Source organism: Eleutherodactylus coqui, chromosome 13 (assembly GCF_035609145.1).
Source record: "Eleutherodactylus coqui strain aEleCoq1 chromosome 13, aEleCoq1.hap1, whole genome shotgun sequence".
Lineage (NCBI taxonomy): Eukaryota > Metazoa > Chordata > Amphibia > Anura > Eleutherodactylidae > Eleutherodactylus > Eleutherodactylus coqui.
The window spans coordinates 883,785-893,256 of record NC_089849.1 but is presented as its reverse complement, the minus strand read 5'-3'; the positions used below and the strand labels follow the sequence as shown (position 1 = coordinate 893,256).

Here is a 9,472-nt window from a genome sequence, read left to right as displayed (position 1 = left end):
CAGGGCCGAATCCCGCAGCGCATCAGACAGACTGGCTAATTAGCGAGAATCATCAGGGTCGTTCTGATGGGGAAAAAAGTTCTGTCATCATGTACAGCGGCTGAAGCGTGCAACTCCATCCCCCCCCCCCGGCTAACTCCTCCCACTCCCCCCCCCCGACACCCAACGACTCCCGCTCTCCCCCCCCCCCCCGACACCCAACGACTCCCGCTCTCCCCCCCCCCCCCCCGACACCCAACGACTCCCGCTCTCCCCCCCCCCCCGACACCCAACGACTCCCGCTCTCCCCCCCCCCGACACCACGACTCCGCCTCCCCCCCCCGACACCCAACGACTCCCGCTCTCCCCCCCCCCCCCCGACACCCAACGACTCCCGCTCTCCCCCCCCCCCCCCGACACCCAACGACTCCCGCTCTCCCCCCCCCCCCCCCCGACACCCAACGACTCCCGCTCTCCCCCCCCCCCCGACACCCAACGACTCCCGCTCCCGCTCTCCCCCCCCCCCCGACACCCAACGACTCCCGCTCTCCCCCCCCCCCCCGACACCCAACGACTCCCCGCTCTCCCCCCCCCCCCCGACACCCAACGACTCCGCTCTCCCCCCCCCCCGACACCCAACGACTCCCGCTCTCCCCCCCCGACACCCAACGACTCTCTCCCCCCCGACACCCAACGACTCCCGCTCTCCCCCCCCGACACCCAACGACTCCCGCTCTCCCCCCCCCGACACCCAACGACTCCCGCTCTCCCCCCCCCGACACCCAACGACTCCCGCTCTCCCCCCCCCGACACCCAACGACTCCCGCTCTCCCCCCCGACACCCAACGACTCCCGCTCTCCCCCCCCGACACCCAACGACTCCCGCTCTCCCCCCCCCGACACCCCGACTCCCGCTCTCCCCCCCCGACACCCAACGACTCCCGCTCTCCCCCCCACAACGACTCACAACCCAACGACCACACCCAACGACTCCCGCTCTCCCCCCCACACCCAACGACTCCCGCTCTCCCCCCCACACCCAACGACTCCCGCTCTCCCCCCACACCCAACGACTCCCGCTCTCCCCCCCCATAACAGCTAACGACTCCCGCTCCCCCCCCCCCCATAACAGCTAACGACTCCGCTCCCCCCCCCCATAACAGCTAACGACTCCCGCTCCCCCCCCCCATAACAGCTAACGACTCCCGCTCCCCCCCCCCCATAACAGCTAACGACTCCCACTCCCCCCCATAACAGCTAACGACTCCCGCTTCCCCCCCCCCATAACAGCTAACGACTCCCGCTCCCCCCCATAACAGCTAACGACTCCCGCTCCCCCCCATAACAGCTAACGACTCCCGCTCCCCCCCATAACAGCCAACGACTCCCGCTCCCCCCCATAACAGCCAACGACTCCCGCTCCCCCCCATAACAGCCAACGACTCCCGCTCCCCCCATAACAGCCAACGACTCCCGCTCCCCCCATAACAGCCAACGACTCCCGCTCCCCCCCATAACAGCCAACGACTCACGCTCCCCCCCATAACAGCTAACGACTCCCCGCTTCCCCCCAACGACTCCCGCTCCCCCCCATAACAGCTAACGACTCCCGCTCCCCCCCATAACAGCTAACGACTCCCGCTCCCCCCATAACAGCTAACGACTCCCGCTCCCCCCCATAACAGCTAACGACTCCCGCTTCCCCCCATAACAGCTAACGACTCCCGCTTCCCCCCCCCCCATAACAGCTAACGACTCCCGCTTCCCCCCCCCCCCCATAACAGCTAACGACTCCCGCTTCCCTTCCCCCCCATAACAGCTAACGACTCCCGCTCCCCCCCCATAACAGCTAATGACTCCCACTCCCCCCCCCCTACCCTTCCTAACAGCGAGCAGCTCCCGCTCTGACTCTGCGGCCACCACTGGAAGTATGAGAGGAGAGCAGACTACCGACATGACGTGCAGCCACAGCCGGCGCTGCCTTCCTATCGGGCTGCCGGTCCGACCACTCACCAGCCTGCACGCCGCCCGTACAATGAAAGGCAGCTAGAAGCCGCGCTGGGACTTTTATACCGCTAACTGACACGCATGCGCACTAAGGAGACTCCGCGCTTCCGTGGGCGGGGTCTGCGGGCAGAAAACGCGAGACTTTTACACTCTGAGCATGCGCAGTACTGTTCGCAGTTTCCGCCGCACCTCAGTAGGCATATTTGGTATTTCAGCCGCACTTAAGCGGCGCTGCTGATTAGAGCCACCTGATTAGCTCATCAGCACCACGTGACTACACTGCGTGCATGCCGTGCACTACACGCTACAGTTAAGCAGCCCTGCACAGACCCCCCCTTTGGAGATGTGCACGAGTTCTTCTTAACGAGACCCGCGGGGGGTTAGGGTTTAGGGTTACGTTTAGGGTTAGCACGGCTCATCGTGTAGTGCACGGCTGCTTAAGGCAATCCGCGTGCACGCAGTGTAGTCACGTGGTGCTGAAGAGCCAATCAGGTGGCTCTAATCAGCAGCACCGCTTAAGTGCGTCTGAAATTCTAAATATGCCCGCCGCGGGCATATATCTATATTACACTCAAGTTCGGCAGTAACAACCAATCAGGTTGAATCACAAAACCCAAACAACCAATCAGCTTGCTGGAATTGTGAATCAGAACCAATGAGGTTGGTGGAATTGCTCCATACTGCCGAACTTGAGTGTAATATAGAGTTATTCCCCGCCGCGGGCATATTATCAATTTCTGCGACACTTCTGCCCAACCAACCAATCAGGTTGAATCAGCCAACCAAAACAACCAATCAGGTTGAATCAGCCAACCAAAACAACCAATCAGGTTGAATCAGCCAACCAAAACAACCAATCAGGTTGCTGGAATTGCTGAATACGGCAGAGGTGCTGCAGAAATTGGTAATATGCCCGTAGATCCAGCGATCCTTCCTGAGGGGCGGAGACTGCCGACCTAGGGGGCGTGGTCGCCTTGTGTTTCTTCTTTCGGCTACCTCTGTAGAGGCTCCACCTTGCTGTGGGTGACTGACCGGGGGTCCGCCTTTAGTTAAACGCCTGTAAGAGGTGAACGTCTGGTCAGCGGTCGTAGGGCCGCAGACGCCTCGCCACATGATGGGGTCGCACCCTTCCTGTCTGGTTGGATGTGTAGGTCCGCCATTCTGGGAGCGTAAACTATGCATCTCGCCCACGCTCTATGCGGAAAGTAAAGCGGCACCCCTGGAGGTCACCTCAGATGGGCGCGCAGTGCGGCGGCAGAACCCAACCCGTTAGCCACCTGACCGCGGCTTTGGGGGCGTCATGGGCCATGATAACCTGCTGGGGGAGGATAATGAGGGCAGTGGGCATCCGGGGGAGGATAATGAGGGCAGTGGGCATCCGGGAGAGGCGTGTGGCTGCAACCGGGCAAGCCAATGGGGATCCGGGAGAGGCACGTACCTACAACCGTGGGGGCCAATGGGGATCCGGGAGAGGCACGTACCTACAACCGTGGGGGCCAATGGGGATCCGGGAGAGGCACGTACCTACAACCGTGGGGGCCAATGGGGATCCGGGAGAGGCACGTGGCTACAACTGTGGGGGCCAATGGGGATCCGGGAGAGGCACATACCTACAACCGTGGGGGCCAATGGGGATCCGGGAGAGGCACGTACCTACAACCGTGGGGGCCAATAGGGATCCGGGAGAGGCACGTGGCTACAACTGTGGGGGCCAATGGGGATCCGGGAGAGGCACGTGGCTACAACTGTGGGGGCCAATGGGATCCGAGAGAGGCACGTACCTACAACCGTGGGGGCCAAGGGGATCCGGGAGAGGCACGTACCTACAACCGTGGGGGCCAAGGGGATCCGGGAGAGGCACGTACCTACAACCGTGGGGGCCAAGGGGATCCGGGAGAGGCACGTGGCTACAACCGTGGGGGCCAATGGGGATCCGGGAGAGGCACGTACCTACAACCGTGGGGGCCAATGGGGATCCGGGAGAGGCACGTACCTACAACCGTGGGGGCCAAGGGGATCCGGGAGAGGCACGTACCTACAACCGTGGGGGCCAATGGGGATCCTGGAGAGGCACGTACCTACAACCGTGGGGGCCAATGGGGATCCGGGAGAGGCACGTGGCTACAACTGTGGGGGCCAATGGGATCCGAGAGAGGCACGTACCTACAACCGTGGGGGCCAAGGGGATCCGGGAGAGGCACGTACCTACAACCGTGGGGGCCAATGGGGATCCGGGAGAGGCACGTGGCTACAACTGTGGGGGCCAATGGGATCCGGGAGAGGCACGTACCTACAACCGTGGGGGGCCAAGGGGATCCGGGAGAGGCACGTGGCTACAACCGTGGGGGTCAAGGGGATCCGGGAGAGGCACGTGGCTACAACTGTGGGGGCCAAGGGGATCCGGGAGAGGCACGTGGCTACAACCGTGGGGGCCAATGGGGATCCGGGAGAGGCACGTACCTACAACCGTGGGGGCCAAGGGGATCCGGGAGAGGCACGTACCTACAACCGTGGGGGCCAATGGGGATGCAGGAGAGGCACGTGGCTACAACTGTGGGGGCCAATGGGATCCGGGAGAGGCACGTACCTACAACCGTGGGGGCCAAGGGGATCCGGGAGAGGCACGTACCTACAACCGTGGGGGCCAAGGGGATCCGGGAGAGGCACGTACCTACAACCGTGGGGGCCAAGGGGATCCGGGAGAGGCACGTACCTACAACCGTGGGGGCCAAGGGGATCCGGGAGAGGCATGTGGCTACAACCGTGGGGGCCAATGGGGATCCGGGAGAGGCACGTGGCTACAACCGTGGGGGCCAATGGGGATCCGGGAGAGGCACGAGGCTACAACCGTGGGGGCCAAGGGGATCTGGGAGAGGCACGTGGCTACAACCGTGGGGGCCAATGGGGATCCGGGAGAGGCACGTGGCTACAACCGTGGGGGCCAATGGGGATCCAGGAGTGGCACGTACCTACAACCGTGGGGGCCAATGGGGATCCGGGAGAGGCACGTGGCTACAACTGTGGGGGCCAATGGGATCCGGGAGAGGCACGTACCTACAACCGTGGGGGCCAAGGGGATCCGGGAGAGGCACGTGGCTACAACCGTGGGGGCCAAGGGGATCCGGGAGAGGCACGTACCTACAACCGTGGGGGCCAAGGGGATCCGGGAGAGGCACGTGGCTACAACTGTGGGGGCCAATGGGGATCCAGGAGAGGCACGTGGCTACAACCGTGGGGGCCAAGGGGATCCGGGAGAGGCACGTGGCTACAACCGTGGGGGCCAAGGGGATCCGGGAGAGGCACGTGGCTACAACCGTGGGGGCCAAGGGGATCCGGGAGAGGCACGTACCTACAACCGTGGGGGCCAAGGGGATCCGGGAGAGGCACGTGGCTACAACCGTGGGGGCCAATGGGGATCCAGGAGAGGCACGTGGCTACAACCGTGGGGGCCAAGGGGATCCGGGAGAGGCACGTGGCTACAACTGTGGGGGCCAATGGGGATCCGGGAGAGGCACGTGGCTACAGCCGTGGGGGCCAATGGGGATTCAGGAGAGGCACGTGGCTACAACCGTGGGGGCAAGGGGATCCGGGAGAGGCATGTGGCTACAACCGTGGGGGCCAATGGGGATCCGGGAGAGGCACATGGCTACAACCGTGGGGGCCAATGGGGATCTGGGAGAGGCACGTACCTACAACCGCGTGGACCAGCGGGAATGCAGGAAAGGCACGTGGCTACAACCGTGGGGGCCAATGGGGATCCAGGAGAGGCACGTACCTACAACTGTAGGGGCCAAGGGGATCCAGGAGAGGCACGTAGCTACAACCGCGCGAACCAGCAGGGATGCGGGAAAGGCACGTGGCTACAACCGCGCAGATCAGCGGGATGTGGGAGAGCCGCATAGCTACATGCCGGCCAATGGGGATGCAGGACAGACACGTTGCTACAACCGTGGGTATGCGGGTGAGGCACGTGGCTACAACCGTGCGGGCCAATGGGGATGCAGGTGAGGCATGTGGCTACTACCGCGCGGACCAGCGGGGATGGGAAGATTTAGTGAATCCTGCACTGAGCAGGGGGTTTGACCAGATGACCCTGAAGGTCCTTTCCAACTCTACCATTCTTTGGATGCGGGAAAGGCATGTGGCTACAACCGTGCGGACCAGCAGGGATGTGGGTGAGGCTCGTGGCTACAACCATGCGGACCAGCGGGGATGTGGGTGAGGCATGTGCCTACAACCACGCAGATCAGCAGGGACGCAGAAAAGGCACGTGGCTACAACTGTGTGGGCCAATGGGGATGCAGGTGAGGCATGTGGGAAGTACCGTGCAGACCAGTGTGGATGCAGGAGAGGCACGTGGCTACAACTGCGCGGGCCAATGGGGATGCGCGTGAGGCACGTGTCTACAGCCACGCAGATCAGCGGGGATGTGGCTGAGGCACGTAGCTACAACTGTGTGGGCCAATGGGGATGCGGGACAGACACGTGGCTACAACCGGGCGGACCAGCTGGGATGCGGGTGAGGCATGTGGCTACATCTTTGTGTGCCAATGGGGATGCGGGAGAGGCACGTAGCTACAACCGCGCGGACCGTCAGGGATGCAGGAGAGGCGCGTGGCTACAACCGTACAGGCCAATGGGGATGCGGGTCAGGCACGTAGCTATAACCGCGTGGACCGGCAGGGATGCAGGAGAGGCGCGTGGCTACAACTGTACAGGCCAATGGGGATGCGGGAGAGGCACGTAGCTACAACCGCGCGGACCGGCAGGGATGCAGGAGAGGCGCGTGGCTACAACCGTACAGGCCAATGGGGATGCGGGTCATGCACGTGGCTACAACCACGCAGATCAGCGGTGATGCGGGAAAGGCATGTGGCTACAACTGTGTGGGCCAATGGGGATGCGGGAGCAGCACTTGGCTACAACCTTGTAGGCCAATGGGACGTGGATGAGGCATGTGACTACAACCGCGCGGACCAGTAGGGGTCTGGGAGAGGCACATCGCTACAACCAGCCTAAGAGGGACGCATGGCTGCATAGTGGGAGGTGTCACCACTGGAAAGGGGCAGATTGTGATCCGGCTGTATGGAGACCACATCTGGAATATCGCGTTGAGTTCTGGAGGCCGCCCCTGCAGACCGATAAACTAGAGCAAGTCCAAAGATGGTGCGAGGTCTCAAGAACAAAACTTATCAGTAAAGACTCAGGCCCTGCACACAGCGGGATTTGAATTGAGAAATACACAATTGGCACCCATGCGGACGATCTGCGGTTAAAGTCCCCTATAGGAAAGCATGAGCTTTCGCAGCTCCATGCACATATGTGTCAAACCACCAATCAAAAGATGGCGTCCACCAACCATGTCCGCGCAAGCACAGACCCCTAAGTGTCTAAACCTGGGCGTACATGAGGGGGCAGTATCCCAAACCACCAATCAAAAGATGGCGTCCACCAACCATGTCCGGCAAGCACAGACCCCTAAGTGTCTAAACCTGGGCGTACATGAGGGGGCAGTATCCCAAACCACCAATCAAAAGATGGCGTCCACCAACCATGTCCGCGCAAGCACAGACCCCTAAGTGTCTAAACCTGGGCGTACATGAGGGGGCAGTATCCCAAACCACCAATCAAAAGATGGCGTCCACCAACCATGTCCGGCAAGCACAGACCCCTAAGTGTCTAAACCTGGGCGTACATGAGGGGGCAGTATCCCAAACCACCAATCAAAAGATGGCGTCCACCAACCATGTCCGCGCAAGCACAGACCCCTAAGTGTCTAAACCTGGGCGTACATGAGGGGGCAGTATCCCAAACCACCAATCAAAAGATGGCGTCCACCAACCATGTCCGGCAAGCACAGACCCCTAAGTGTCTAAACCTGGGCCGACATAATGTAACGATATCACAGCACACAATGGCAGGCATCAGCTAACTATATAGGTGGCAATCCATCTGTCCGTAGGCCAATATCCCAGCCGCCATATTCACATGTTCATCCACCCAAAACCATAAAACTACAAAAACATGAAAAATAAATTCATGCCATCTAAATCCCCTTTATAATAAAATTAATGAATTTAAAGGAGTTTTTGCAAAATATGTTTATTTATTCTTATAAATTATATAAAGGAAAAATATTACCGAAAATTATCCGACACAAAAACTAACAATCCCCCAAATTGCCCAAATGTGCAGAATATTCCATTAGAATCCACTTACAACAAAAGGATTCAAAGAAATCTTGGTATTGATATAAATGATTCATTAAGGAATCCCCACACAGCATCTATAATAAGTAGCGGGGAGGGGAAGCACTGGGGGGGGGGGGGGGGGGGGGTCATGTATTCCGAGCCATGGACATACATAACCACAATAATGATGGTGGCATGGAGGGCCGGGCTGGGGAGACGAAAGGAGTAAACAGAGGGCACCCAGTTAGGATCCATATGGAATCCGTATGGACACATGGTACTTACAGTAAGGATCCAGCAGAGTTCCTCCTTCTTGAGTGAAGCCTCCCCGTGGGCGGCCCTCGCTGATGGTGGACAGCACCAATCACACGACATCTACATTGACTGATACTATGCTTCTTCTCATGAATAGGCAGATCTAGGCAGTCAGTCCGAATTGTGCTCTTATGCTTGGTGATGCGGGTTCTCACCTCCATAGCCGTCTCGCCTACATAACCTAGTCCACACGGACAGGTTACAGGTAAACGACATACGAGGAAGCGCGCGTAAAACGTTTCCTGATCTTATATTTTTTCCCAGAATCACCCTTCACCAAATTGCCGCAACAAGAACAACGGAGACCTGGGAAATTCCCGTGTTTCAATGTCGCCAAGAGCCTTTGAGTCTGTTTTTCAACTGGTATGAAATATTTAACAAGCTTGTCGCGTAAATTTGGAGGCCTCCTATAGGCCATGATTGGTTTGTCCACACATTCGGGCAGCTTAGTCCTCTAGTGAGCACAGGCCAGTGTCTGGTAATAGATGATACTTTCCCGCTAAATGTAGAAATAAAGGGTATTCTCTTCCATTTTAACACCTTTGTCTTAGGGGTCAGTAGTTTGTCCCAATCCAATATACGGACCCCTTCAACCGCCTTAGATACAGGGGCTTCTGGATAACCTCTAGATAAAAACCTATTTGCCATTTGTTCCAATCTCCTATGGATGAAGGGATCATGGGTAATCCTGCTTACTGGTAGGGCATTTACAGTGCTCCTTGGGTGATGATGTCATAGTGAAGGATGATGTTCCTATCCGCTGTTTTAATGAACAAGTCTTCAGTTAATCCTTCACCGATAATTAAAGTGTCAAGCAATTCCAAGGATGACTTCAAAGTGAACTGTAACCAGCATACTGGGAGTCCAGTCAGGGGACCGGGGAAAGCAGAAGTCGGGGGTCCATGCAGCATAGCCCACAACCCCCCCTGCCTACTTGTCCCCCTGTGAGTAACAGAAATGAAAAAGGAGGGTGGAGCGAG

The 9,472-nt window shown here is 59.3% G+C and overlaps 1 non-coding gene across 1 annotated transcript; it reads right to left on the bottom strand.

The window, feature by feature from the left end:
- Positions 1-14: 14 nt before the first annotated feature.
- On the bottom strand, positions 15-101 carry LOC136588895 (small nucleolar SNORD12/SNORD106). Its single transcript, XR_010787694.1, has one exon. It is a non-coding gene; the product is annotated as a small nucleolar SNORD12/SNORD106 (small nucleolar RNA).
- Between the last annotated feature and the right edge of the window lie 9,371 nt (positions 102-9,472).